General features: G+C 41.7%; 1 pseudogene; it reads left to right on the forward strand.

The window, feature by feature from the left end:
* The first annotated feature begins 12,014 nt into the window (after positions 1-12,014).
* Positions 12,015-12,194, forward strand: LOC143122272 (U2 spliceosomal RNA; annotated as a pseudogene).
* The last annotated feature ends 471 nt before the right edge of the window (positions 12,195-12,665 follow it).

The raw sequence follows: 12,665 nt of genomic DNA on the forward strand, positions 1-12,665 counted from the left end.
GATAACGCTATGTTCGCAAATGTGTACATCTGGCCCAGAGTGTTTCCCTGACGGGATGCAGTGGGTGTCTGTGGGACAGGATTGCTCGGTCCTGCTGGTGCGGATGCAGTCCCTGTGCTTCCGTCTGGAGCAGAGTCAGAGTCCAGAGACATGTCACCGGCAGCCATGGTCCCTGGAGGAGGCCAAGGAGCACCTACTTCCTCATGCTGCGGTACCAGGTACCCCAGGTGAGGCAGCGGTACACACACATGCAGTCATACAAGCACACTCAGAGTCATATCCTACTCCTAGCTATACATGTAGTCTCCTCTACAATGTAGCTTACATGTTAGGTTCAATGTGACCATTATTTCCCAACTATTAGCCAAGGTTTATACATTGCTTTTGCAAAAATTCTTCAGCTATGAGATTAATACACAGGGGCAGTTAATATGGCATTAATGTTTTTTTTTTACTTGCATAAAACACTTTCCTGCGGTTTATACACAATGCAGCTAATACACAGGAAATGACTGTATACCGGTAGCCTATGTACTTTTTATAAAACGAATAAATATATAGGGGGCTCATACGTCCCCATCTGGTCCTACAAGTCATTGGGTGGCAGAATTATATTTAAATTATATTTATTAGCAGCTTTTGTAGTTACTTTTTGGTCTTCTTTTTAATTTCATCCACGTCCTCATCAGTGTTAACTCCATAAGGTTATATTCTCCATTCTAGAGGTTGAATTTGGTTAAGGTGATGTTCAGTAATAGTTCAGCGACATTTTTACATACTGAACTTGAATCTTAACAGATAAAATGTACATTTTATAAAACAAATCATACGTTCTCATCTTGTCCTTAGTGGTGCTAGAAGAATATTTTAAAAATTAATAGAGGAGAAACAGTGAAGACCACCAGAAGTCTGTCTTCTGGTTTTGGTTTTATTATTGATGATGGTCCTTGTCCTTGTCTGTCCCGTCTGCTGCTGTCCTACCACACAAAACCTCTTCCTAGGGACGGAGCGTTTGTGAATCTGTAGGGCACTCCAGAAACGGGCCTCTCGCTCCGCCTCTTCTTTCCTGTCTCCAGCGTCTGGCCTCCATGCTCTCCCTTTCTCTTCCTTTTCATTCGTCCTTCTGAGGCGAAACAAATTGGAGAAGCATTTTATTCAAATTTACTGCTGAACCATTTTGATGTTTTAAAAGTGAGCTCGCTTTTTACATAGCCCACTTATTGCTCAAGTTGGGTTTTGGTGATGCAAGGCTATTTCTTACACCCAATGTGAGCAGGTATTCTACTCACCCAGAGTCGAGTCCACTTTATATAGGAGACTGTCCAGCACGGCTTCTCCTTCATTTCTCTCTGATACTTCAGGGATCTCCATCGGCATAGTTGATGTCTCTTTGTATACATTGTTGTCCAGGTCAGTTTTGTCGTGCTCGACTTCTTTTAGCTCATTTATTAGGAAACTTTGTAGTTCCTTCTTCCTTTTGTATTTCCTTTGAGCTTCATCCACGTCATCATCAACGTAAACTATCAAAGCCTCCAGTTCATTGAGAGCAGATAGGATATATTCTGGGGTATCCATGGGCATAGTGTAGTCGTTATAAGCCCTATTTTCCAGTCCTTTTTTGTTGTCCTTGATCTTCTTCAGCTCCTTTATGAGGAGCTTTTGTAGTTTCTTTTTGGTTTTATTTTTAGTCTCACCCACGTCCTCATCAATATTAACTCCCAAAGCCCTCAGTTCTCTTTTTAGTTCCACCAGTCCGTATCTTTTGACGCATCTCTTCATTTTTTTGCCTTCATCCTGCCGTGCTGCCAGGCAGCAGGCTAAAATCCAGCAGAACCACATAAAAATCAGATCGTCAGAAATCACAGTTTGAATTTCAATATAAAAAAATCTGAACCCAGCCAACATCTACACAAACTCAAGCAAAAGTGAACAAAATTTTCAGTTTACCCTGTGCTATGTTCTATGACATCATGATGTTGCCTAGCAACCTTTGTGATCCTAAACGGAATGGTATGATGTAAATGTAAATCAGGGGCCTCATCAAAGAGTATAGAAGTAACTTCTATACTCTTTGGCCTCATTACAGAAACAAAAGATTCTAGAATCTTTGACAGAAACTTCCTAACTATGAAATCAGGTTGGAGGCTGTAAAAGCCGGCATCTTTGGAGCATATAGCACTAAAAACAAGGATTTGACAATAAAAGAGTTACACATGTACATATATGTTTGGTATTTACTGTATGTATCTTTTACAACCTACTACTAGATCAATGGAAATGGGGCTGTGTTGTGTTGTATCAATGTTACATTTTTCTCCTCAGAAACAGACAATAAAAAACACAATTTCATGGATGTTTATGTGTCTGATTGGTGGGCAGTTATTTATTCGATGCTATTGGATGTGATAATGATGTTGTAAAGTCTTACTCTATCTTTCTTAATGAGGTGAATGTGGAAACAGCCTAATCTAAATTTTCTCTGTGATGGGACTAACATTCTTTGAAATGCAGCACAAGCTAGTGGACAATGGCTAGACTGATTGGTTATGAAGTAATGGTCTACATTATATAGGCCTAAGTGTTTATGTGCACAGCAAGACACTTTTATTGGTTATTCTTCAAATCTCTTAAAGATATTACACTAAGCACTTTCACTCACAGAAAAAAGATCAGATGGTCCAAAATGAACAGACTTAAGGCAGAGGTGTGTTGGTAAATTTACATTTCTTATAGTGAGGTTTCAAGGATGTTTACAGTCACTCACATGCATAGAAATACAATAACTTATGTTTATGGGTTGTTATCAGATGTTTTTTTCCAAACTGATGTACGTCTAACAGTGTGGGCTCGTTCACACCATCACATAATGAGGGAAAAAAGACAGTTGTAAAGAATAGTAATTTATTAAGAAAAAGTGCAATCTAACCAGGTCAATAATATGTATCTAGGGTATGTTGGTAAAGTGTTGTGGCTGTATGGATGTTAGTGAGCGTCAAGTAGATCAGTGTCGGAATGTTAGCTGTGAAGGAAGAAAATCATTAAGAATCATGAAGATAAGAGTGAGATATGAAGAATGATAAAGAGTGTGTCTGTGAATGAAATAAGTTGGATAGTGCCTGTATAAAAAAAAAGACTGAAATAAAGAAAAAAGTACCCGCACACTGTTGTCACAGTCCTGTAATGTATTTACAAAATGGATTTGCATAATTAAATACTCACAAGTTGCTCTGTGTGTGTGTGTGTGTTGGGAATTGTAAAGAACTGACTGATACCACACTTTCATTCACTGCCCATATTAACAGTGCGTCTCGCAGCGCCTTTTTCCATTTGCGTAACTTCGCAAGACTGCGCCCCTCCCTCAGTCAGCAGAGTGCAGAAGTACTTGTACTTGTAAGTGCAGAAACGCCTATGTTACATCCCGCATTGATTACTGCAATTCCATCTTCTCTGGCATTCCACAGTCCACAAGCCACATAACACCTTTACTGTTGCAGCTACACTGGTTACCAGGCAGTTACCCAGAGAGTCCAGTTTAAGATCCTACTGTTGACATATAAGGCCCTGCATAATCTTGCTCCCAATTATATCACCGACCTCTTGGAGAGCTACACCCCTTCCCGCTCGCTGCGATCCTCATCAGCTGGTCTGCTCAAGGTGCCCAAGATGAACCGCAGCACCATGGGAGAGAGAGCCTTCTCCCACACAGCCCCAAAGCTATGGAACTCACTTCCAAACGACATCAGGCAGTGTGAATCCACTGCCCAGTTTAAAAAGGAACTGAAAACTCTCTTTAGACTAGCCTATGGACTATGATATGGCTAAATGGACTATTTTTATATATATTTTGTATATATAATTTCTCTCCTTTTTTGATATATATTTTTTTTCTTCTATTTGTTTTATCTGTGAAGCGACCTTGGGTGTCCTGAAAGGCGTTTTTAAATAAAATTAATTATTATTATTATTTTATTATTTATACCTGATACATGAACTCTTCCCATGTCAAAAACAGACAGTATGTTACATGTTATTTTCACAGCTGTATATTTCTTTCAATGACAAACTGTAGGTCTATACTTTTTTCCAGTAATGGAGGCCAGCTGGATTGAAGCTTTGGAGCAGTCTCTACGAAAAGAGACAAATCCACATGTTAAAAGAACAATTGTTGTGGTGAGAGACAAGAGTAAGGATGCTTTCATGGCATCCCACCTTCAATCCTTAGAAGAAAATGGCCTTGGAAATTTCACAAGCCTGAAAAAAAGACAGCCTGAACAATTATAAGTCCCGTGAGGGAAATTTGGTCTCTGCATTTATTCCAATCCGTGAATTAGTGAAACACACTCAGCACACAGTGAGGTGAAGCACACACTAATCCCGGTGCAGTGAGCTGCCTGCAACAACAGCGGTGCTCAGGGAGCAGTGAGGGGTTTAGGTGCCTTGCTCAAGGGCACTTCAGCCGTGCCTACTGGTCAGGGTTTGAACCGGCACAAGTCCAAAGTGCTAACCAGTAGGCCACGGCTGCCCCCCAATTTCAGTGGAGATGTAAGAGAGCTAGTCACTGCAAAGGGAAATCTTCCGGAGACCCACAAAAAACAAGCGCCAATAGCTGTGGGGCTTACTGTATGTGTCTTTCACATTTGTTAGCAACATCTGTTGCAATGGCTGTATTATCCGTCTAATGCAGGTGGTCCGTGACATGCATTCCAGTCTACATAATTTCACAATTAATAACTTGTTTCCATCATTAATTTTTCCAAACCATTTCCAGAATTTTTGAACTTGAAAATATCTTAAATACTATAGAGGAGATGAGATTCAAACGGACACAGGATAGGCTAGCTTTGTACATGGTCTATCCTGTGCTTTGCTTGTGCATCCCCAACGTCACATACACACATAAGGTAGGCTACAGTCTCTGTGCGAAATAGACCAGCATCTCACACGGAGTTCACGTTATTGAGGTTTCGTTAAAAAGAAGCTTAGTTTGGTGAAATTTGGAGTGGAGTGGAGCTGTTAACTAACGTTTCTAACTAAGGTGAAGTTAGTCAGCACCAGCAAGGATCGCTATGTCAGGACAGATGGACATGCTTCTGCTGCATGCTCTTCAGACAAAGCTAGGCCTACAACTTCGGAGGAAACATAGTGAAAAACGAGAAAGAAAATACAGTGAAGGTTATATATATTATGTTAAATATGGATTTAAAGTAACGATTGATGAAACTGGAGAGGATGTAGCCTACCACTGTTCCGTATGTTCAACGGTGCTTTCAACGAGGCCATGAATTAAATCGCCGAAACTTACTCGCGTCATGAGACACAGATTGCAGTTTGTTGCAACAGATTTTGCATGATGTCAAAGGACAGCCGCTCATGAGAGAGTGCTGTTATGTCTTACTCTTTTCAACTATACCTCTGTGAGAGCGGTTTTCCACACTGGCATATCTAAAGTAAAGGGCAAGGCTGGCAGGAACCAGAGAATAATATGATCGCTATGCACCACTATATCACCACGAATAGACAGACTGTGTGGAGTACCCCCCCCCCCCCCACACACACACACACAGTGGGCCGTGGATTACTGCTTAGTCAGAATGGTGGTCCCTGGCACAGAACCAGTTGAAAACCCCTGGTCTAATGAGTGAGCATTCAGGACACGATCCGACAAATTCATTGGAGAGCAGTGTGAATTGTATTGACCCTGATGTGATAAACTACATCCACACACTCATTCAACAGGGCCAATCGAATGCAGAAGTCCTCCTCCACTGCAAAGAATGGGCCGACATGTACATGAAATCTTCCCATGTCAAGGACAGGCGGTACCTCGTCACTCCAGGGGCGGATTATGAACTTTCGGGCCCCTGGGCCCAGTTGTATTAAGGGCCCCCCACTTATTGTCGTATATGTGGGAGGGGGGGTTGGGGGTCCTCCCCCAGAAAATGTTTACTTTGTTTGATGTGATTTCCTGTATTCTGATACATTTTGGGGATGGCCAATACTAAATTCAATCAGATTCATAGCCTACATCCTGATTTGTTGATATTGAGGCAATGATTCCATGCAAAGGCTTGGGCTTCAGGGCCCCCTGACCCCTTGGGCCCGGCAGGCCCGTGCAGTAATCCATCCCTGCGTCACTTCAAATGATGTCATAACCATTCCAGAAGAGTTATAATGCACACTGTCGCATGGACTCAAATGACTCTGTGAGTGTGGATCATTTAGTGAAATCAACACTGAAAAATGATATACTGCACTACCAGCCTCTGTGCCACTCAGCCAGCCGTTGGTTATTGTGTATAGCACACCATGGCAGAGAGAACTGAGGAAACAAGGCTCAGAGATGATCTACTTGGATGCAACATATAGGGCTCTATCGTGCGTCCCAGCGCAATTGACATTGTATACTCACGCTTTTGTCTTTCCTATTTTGCAGTCAGCGCATATTGGAAATTTTCCTCCACAGGTACGTGCCTGTAAATTAGGGAATTCGATTGCGCCCACTGGGGCGGTTCAGCGAAAAGACGGGGCGTGTTCCGGCGCAAACGTTCACTGTTGATATTTTGCAGTTTCAGAAAACAATTCCGCCACAGACCAGGAACTCCCTGGTCTAAAGTCTGTGGCGCAAATGCAGATGCTATTTTAAGGGCGCATGCATGACCACAGGCTTGCATGAATGAATGTGTTGCACACCAATCTACAGACACCCCCGTGCACAGACGGAAACATTCAAAGCCTTGATAATATTTGTCCATTTCCCGGTTTTGTTCGTGCATTGGTGACCTCAAAAACAAATTGAGTAGCCTATATAGTACAACATCTACATGCAATATCTTTACAACAACAACGCCTAATTATGACCTATTAATTTGGACAACTTTATACAGCCCTATAAAGACTAAAGTTACCTTTAGTTTTGTTCCAATTTACCGTTGTGTATGGCTTAAACATCACGTGCGCTTTAACATCAGCCTAAGCATTATTCCAGCTGCGCTAAGGTTTTAAGCACCACAATTTTGCCTACCTTGTTGTAGCCCATCTGAAATAACTCCAAGCTTTGTTATGTTCCCTCCATCCTTTTGTTATTTTCAAGAAACGTTTTATATCCATGATGGCCTTAAAGTCTTGAGTTAGTGAATTAGCTTAAATCAGCTTTTATGTGCTGTTAACCAGCAAATAGTACAAGAAAGCAGCAAGTATGGCAACAATTTCTGTAGTTGCTGCACCCATTCATTGTTATTCTCTCTCCTGCTCAAACGAATGTTGTGCGTGCATTAAGTTGATGATAAAGTGTTTACAAACTCTACTTAACAGAAAATATTGTAAATAGCCTACTGTCATGCAGTTAATGGGATATACTGTGCAGAGTTGAAAGTTAGGTCAACTTGGAAACTGTTTCTCACAGGCCGCCTGTGCTGCGCAACGCACACTTCGCTCCACTCATATATACAACCTAGTTCCCATTTCGGTAAACCATACATAATTTCAAAGAAAAATATTACCACTCGAGGGAAAATATTACCACTCGAGGGAAATCAGTGTGGTGTCCATTAAGATGTGAAAAAAATAGGCATAAATCTAGCGTACACATTTTCACGAATCACGGTTGTGTTGATGACATAAATTAGGAAATATTAGATGACTTAAGGAGACGTGATGTTGAATTGCATGCCGATGCCATATGCCCCAGCGGCAGCACGGGAGAGAAAAGATTAACTGACAGAAGATATGCATTGTCTATAGAGAGGTAATGTTAGATTACATTGTACATAGCAAAAATATCACCATGCATTCATAATCTCGTGATTCAGTGAGAGTGATCCCAAAACATCGGAAAGTATGTCTTTGTGACAATTCTGTATTACATTTTGTCAAGAGGAAAAATCAATAGCTGAAGAGTTCAGATGCAAAACCCTCTAAATCCGTCTGACCACTTTTCTTTTAAATGAGCATTTAAATTCAGGCTCCTATAGGTTTTTGCCTATAAATCGATATTTCAGACCAGGAAGAGAGTGGTATTTAGTGGGTTTAGAAATTAAATTATTTGATTAACGTATACTATGTGTGGAGAGCATCCCCTCACCATCTTTATCTCATTTTTGACATAGGTGACATTTAGAGGCTTTTGCATCTGAACCCTTCAGCTGACCGTTCCTAACTGAACAGTAAAATTATAGCGCTGTGAATGCTCCTGGCTGCGCCTGGCAAATACGCCACCATAATAGCAATCAGCTATGGAACAAGCATGCCTGTTGTTAAAGGGAATGTGAGATGACGCCCTGATTGGTTTATTGCACGTTACGCCCAAACCACACCCATGATTAATGTAGCTAATTCAGACCACCCCATTTAAGATTTGTGTTGGGCGCAACAGTCAAATATCCCGCCGGTAAAATAGCATCAGCGCCCAAGATCCGCCCACAAAGTCACTTGCGTTTTGCGCAAAGACACTTCCGTTTCAGACCGTTAAAATAGAGCCCATAAAGGCATAACACAATATAGATTTGCATTTTATGCGGTCATAATTAAATCTCAACAAGGACGTGGTGTTCCAGTGGCCTTCGTTTTAAGTGACGTTTGTTTTGACGATGCTCATTGGAGGGATGGACCGCGGCCTGGAAGTCGACGTTCGAGGCAAACTTCTCCATTGTGCGTATCAGTGTTATTGTAGCCAGTGATTGTAAAACAGAATCTCCTGTTTTCCCGGGGTGTGCGCGAGTGTGTTTGTGTGATAATAGAATATTAGACTATAATGATTAATATTTATTTGTTATAAATGTTTTAAAACACATAGCTTATAGGCCTACATTTTTAAGTTTTCACTTAATTAACTTATTTAGTGAAATATGCTTTATGGTGTCCCTAACAGTCATGTCTATCATCTTGTCATAGGCTAGGCAACAACTCCAGTTTTGGCAGTTATATTGACTTTAGGACAGGGTATGTGCCATCCTAAGTTAGGAAATTCTTGAGTTAGGATGGTTCTGTAATGGCCAAATTCCTATCTTCAGGCTAGGCAACATCATGATGTCATAGAACATAGCAGGGTAAACTGAAATTTTTGTTCACTTTTGCTTGAGTTTGTGTAGATGTTGGATACAAGGAAGTTTATTGTCACATGCATATAGTTACTGGATGTAAGAAATGCAGTGAAATTATGTCTGGTGTCAGCCTATTTGTGCATTTATGGGGGGGGGGGGGGGGGGGGGGGGTAAAAAGTGCAGTAGAAGAGGGGTTTAGATTAAGTGGCAAGGGCTGCATAAGAAAGGTGGGGGAGGATTGGGATGGGGGGAGGATTGGGATGGGGGGGGCACCAACAAGGAGCACCCAAGAGCATCGTGGCTGGGTTCAGATTTTTTGATATTGAAATTCAAACTGTGATTTCTGACGATCTGATTTAAATGTGGTTCTGCTGGTTTTTAGCCTGCTGCCTGGCAGCACGGCAGGATGAAGGCAATAAAATTAAGAGTTGCGTCAAAAGATACGGACTGGTGGAACTAAAAAGAGAACTGAGGGCTTTGGGAGTTAATATTGATGAGGACGTGGGTGAGACTAAAAATAAAACCAAAAAGAAACTACAAAAGCTACTCATAAAGGAGCTGAAGACGATCGAGGACAACAAAAAAGGACTGGAAAATTGGGCTTATAACTACACTATGCCCATGGATACCCCAGAATATATCCTATCCTAATGAACTGGAGGCTTTGATAGTTTACGTTGATGATGACATGGATGAAGCTCAAAGGAAATACAAAAGGAAGAAGGAACTACAAAGTTTCCTAATAAATGAGCTAAAAGAAGTCGAGCACGGCAAAACTGACCTGGACAACAATGTGTACAAAGAGACATCAACTATGTAAAAAGTGAGCTCACTTTTAAAACATCAAAATGGTTCAGCAGTAAATTTTAATAAAATGCTTCTCCAATTTGTTTCGCCTCAGAAGGACGAATGAAAAGGAAGAGAAAGGGAGAGCATGGAGGCCAGACGCTGGAGACAGGAAAGAGGAGGCGGAGCGAGAGGCCTGTTTCTGGAGTGCCCTACAGATTCACAAACGCTCCGTCCCTAGGAAGAGGTTTTGTGTGGTAGGACAGCAGCAGACGGGACAGACAAGGACAAGGACCATCATCAATAATAAAACCAAAACCAGAAGCCAGACTTCTGGTCATCTTCACTGTTTCTCCTCTATTAATTTTTCAAATATTCTTCTAGCACCACTAAGGACAAGATGAGAACGTATGATCCCCCTATATTTTGATTTGTTTTATAAAATGTACATTTTATCTGTTAAGATTCAAGTTCAGTATGTAAAAATGTTGCTGAACTATTACTGAACATCACCTTAAACAAATTCAACCTCTAGTATGGAGAATATAACCTTATGGAGTTAACACTGATGAGGACGTGGATGAAATTAAAAAGACCAAAAAGTAACTACAAAAGCTGCTAATAAATATAATTTAAATATAATTCTGCAACCCAATGACTTGTAGGACCAGATGGGTACGTATATGAGCCCATGACGTATTAGCTGCATTGTGTATAAACCGCGTTTTATGCAAGTACAAACATATTAATACTATATTAACTGCCCCTGTGTATTAATCTCATAGCTGAAGAATTTTTGCAAAAGCAATGTATAAACCTTGTAGCCTAGAAATCTAGATGCACCCTAGCGGCAGCAAATTTGCTTCCAGGGCTAGTCTAGCAACTCTCCGTTGGCTTGTGAGCTCGAAAAATTAAACTTCTATCAGGCCAATCAAATCGTGTATAGAGTCGTTAGGCGGGCTTAACATAATGATTGATGGAAGAGTTGCAATGGTTTGGCTTGAATTCCCTGCTACTTGAAAACAAAGAAGATGGATGTTGCTGTTGGCCAACAGTGTGACACGAGTTAAGCTTGTTTTAAGATGGCAAAAGTTTGAACTAGCCAACTAGCTCCGCTGGTGGGAAAACGCATGGGACTCAGCGCTGTCCTATTGCGTGCAGAGGGAATTTGAAAGACAACCGATTATCCCGCCCCTCGGACTGAGCACTGCGAACGGTGAGTGCCCAGACCCTACATTTTAATGTGGGTCTGGCTCGTCAGGCTATAAACCTTGGCTAATAGTTGGGAAATAATGGTCACATTGAACCTAACATGTAAGCTACATTGTAGAGGAGACTATAGCTAGGAGTAGGATATGACTCTGAGGGCCCCATCATGACATTCTAAAGTGCATCGTCACTCGTCAAAAGTCTATTCAAATTTAGTAGGATGTCCAGTTCACATTGGGAGGGGTTTCGTTATCAAAAGTGGAGCGCATGGCGCAACAAGGTGTTCCTAGGTTTTTTAATCAGTCATATGGGTGTGTTTGGGGCATAACATCATTTTAAACCAATGAGAATGACATCTGGCATTCCCTTTAACGGCCAAAGCGCGATATGTCAAGTAAATGCATCGGTATTTTGGCATTCAACGGCGCATTTGAAGGAGGCTGCTTGCGAGACCGTATGAAATAGTCATTCTTAAACCATGCATTACTAAAACCTAGCATAGCCTTCACACATTTGCACTCGTCTATTATTTGAACTCATTGGCAAAGTGAAACTAACTTCACCAAGGTGTCAGTCAACGAAGACAGTTATATGCAGTTACTTTCACTATTGACTGACAATGGGTTACCATCGAAAACATAGGCTGGCAACACTTACCCTAATATTGCTCAAATGACTGAATAAAACAACATTTATCCTGCAGAGGAGTTGCTTATATCTTGTGACAGTGTGTCTTCAGCTGTGCTCCATACGTGTCTCTCGCCTCTCCCCTAATCACTTTTAACCGTCATTACCAATTTGCAAATGATGGTGAATAACTACTCATCATGAGATGTACAGTATTAATATCTTTATTCTAATTATGTTTCCCATTGTAATCGTGCAATTTGTAATGCTTTGCATGGACTTGCGCTGGTGTGCGTTCATGAATGATAGAAGGATGGTGCGTGCACCTGCCAATATGACTGTTGACATGCGCTCATCGCTTCTCGGCCTTTTGGCTAAGATCAAGTGTAGTATCTGTTCTTTTGTTGGGGCAGCCGTGGCCCACTGGTTAGCACTCTGGACTTGTAACCGGACGGTTGCCGGTTCGAGCCCCGGCAACCGTCCGGTTACAAGTCCAGAGGGCTGAAGTGCCCTTGAGCAAGGCACTTAACCCCTCACTGCTCCCCGAGCGCCGCTGTTGTAGCAGGCAGCCAGGGATTAGTGTGTGCTTCACCTCACTGTGTGTGTTCACTGTGTGCTGTTTGTGTTTCACTAATTCACCGATTGGGTTAAATGCAGAGACCAAATTTCCCTCACGGGATCCAAAAACTATATATACTATACTTACTATACTTATACTTCTTAAAATAGCATATGAACAACTCGCCATTGACTTCTGACTAGGTTTAGGTGAGCCAGGCCCCTCCCTAGGTTGTTAATTGCCACACCCCTAGTCGCAATGTTTAAAAAATACGTTTTGCGAGGGTGAATAACGAGCTTTACGCCTTGCGCTGGAGCCCAAAATACAGCCCTGAGTGTGCTTGTATGACTGCATGTGTGTGTACCGCTGCCTCACCTGGGGTACCTGGTACAGCAGCATGAGGAAGTGTAGGTGCTCCTTGGTCTCCTCCAGGGACCATGGCAGCC

This window comes from Alosa pseudoharengus, unplaced genomic scaffold (assembly GCF_046254945.1).
Source record: "Alosa pseudoharengus isolate Yale_2024_CS ecotype anadromous, Long Island Sound unplaced genomic scaffold, YU_APseudo_1.1 YU_APseudo_1.1_scf_13, whole genome shotgun sequence".
Taxonomy (NCBI): domain Eukaryota; kingdom Metazoa; phylum Chordata; class Actinopteri; order Clupeiformes; family Clupeidae; genus Alosa; species Alosa pseudoharengus.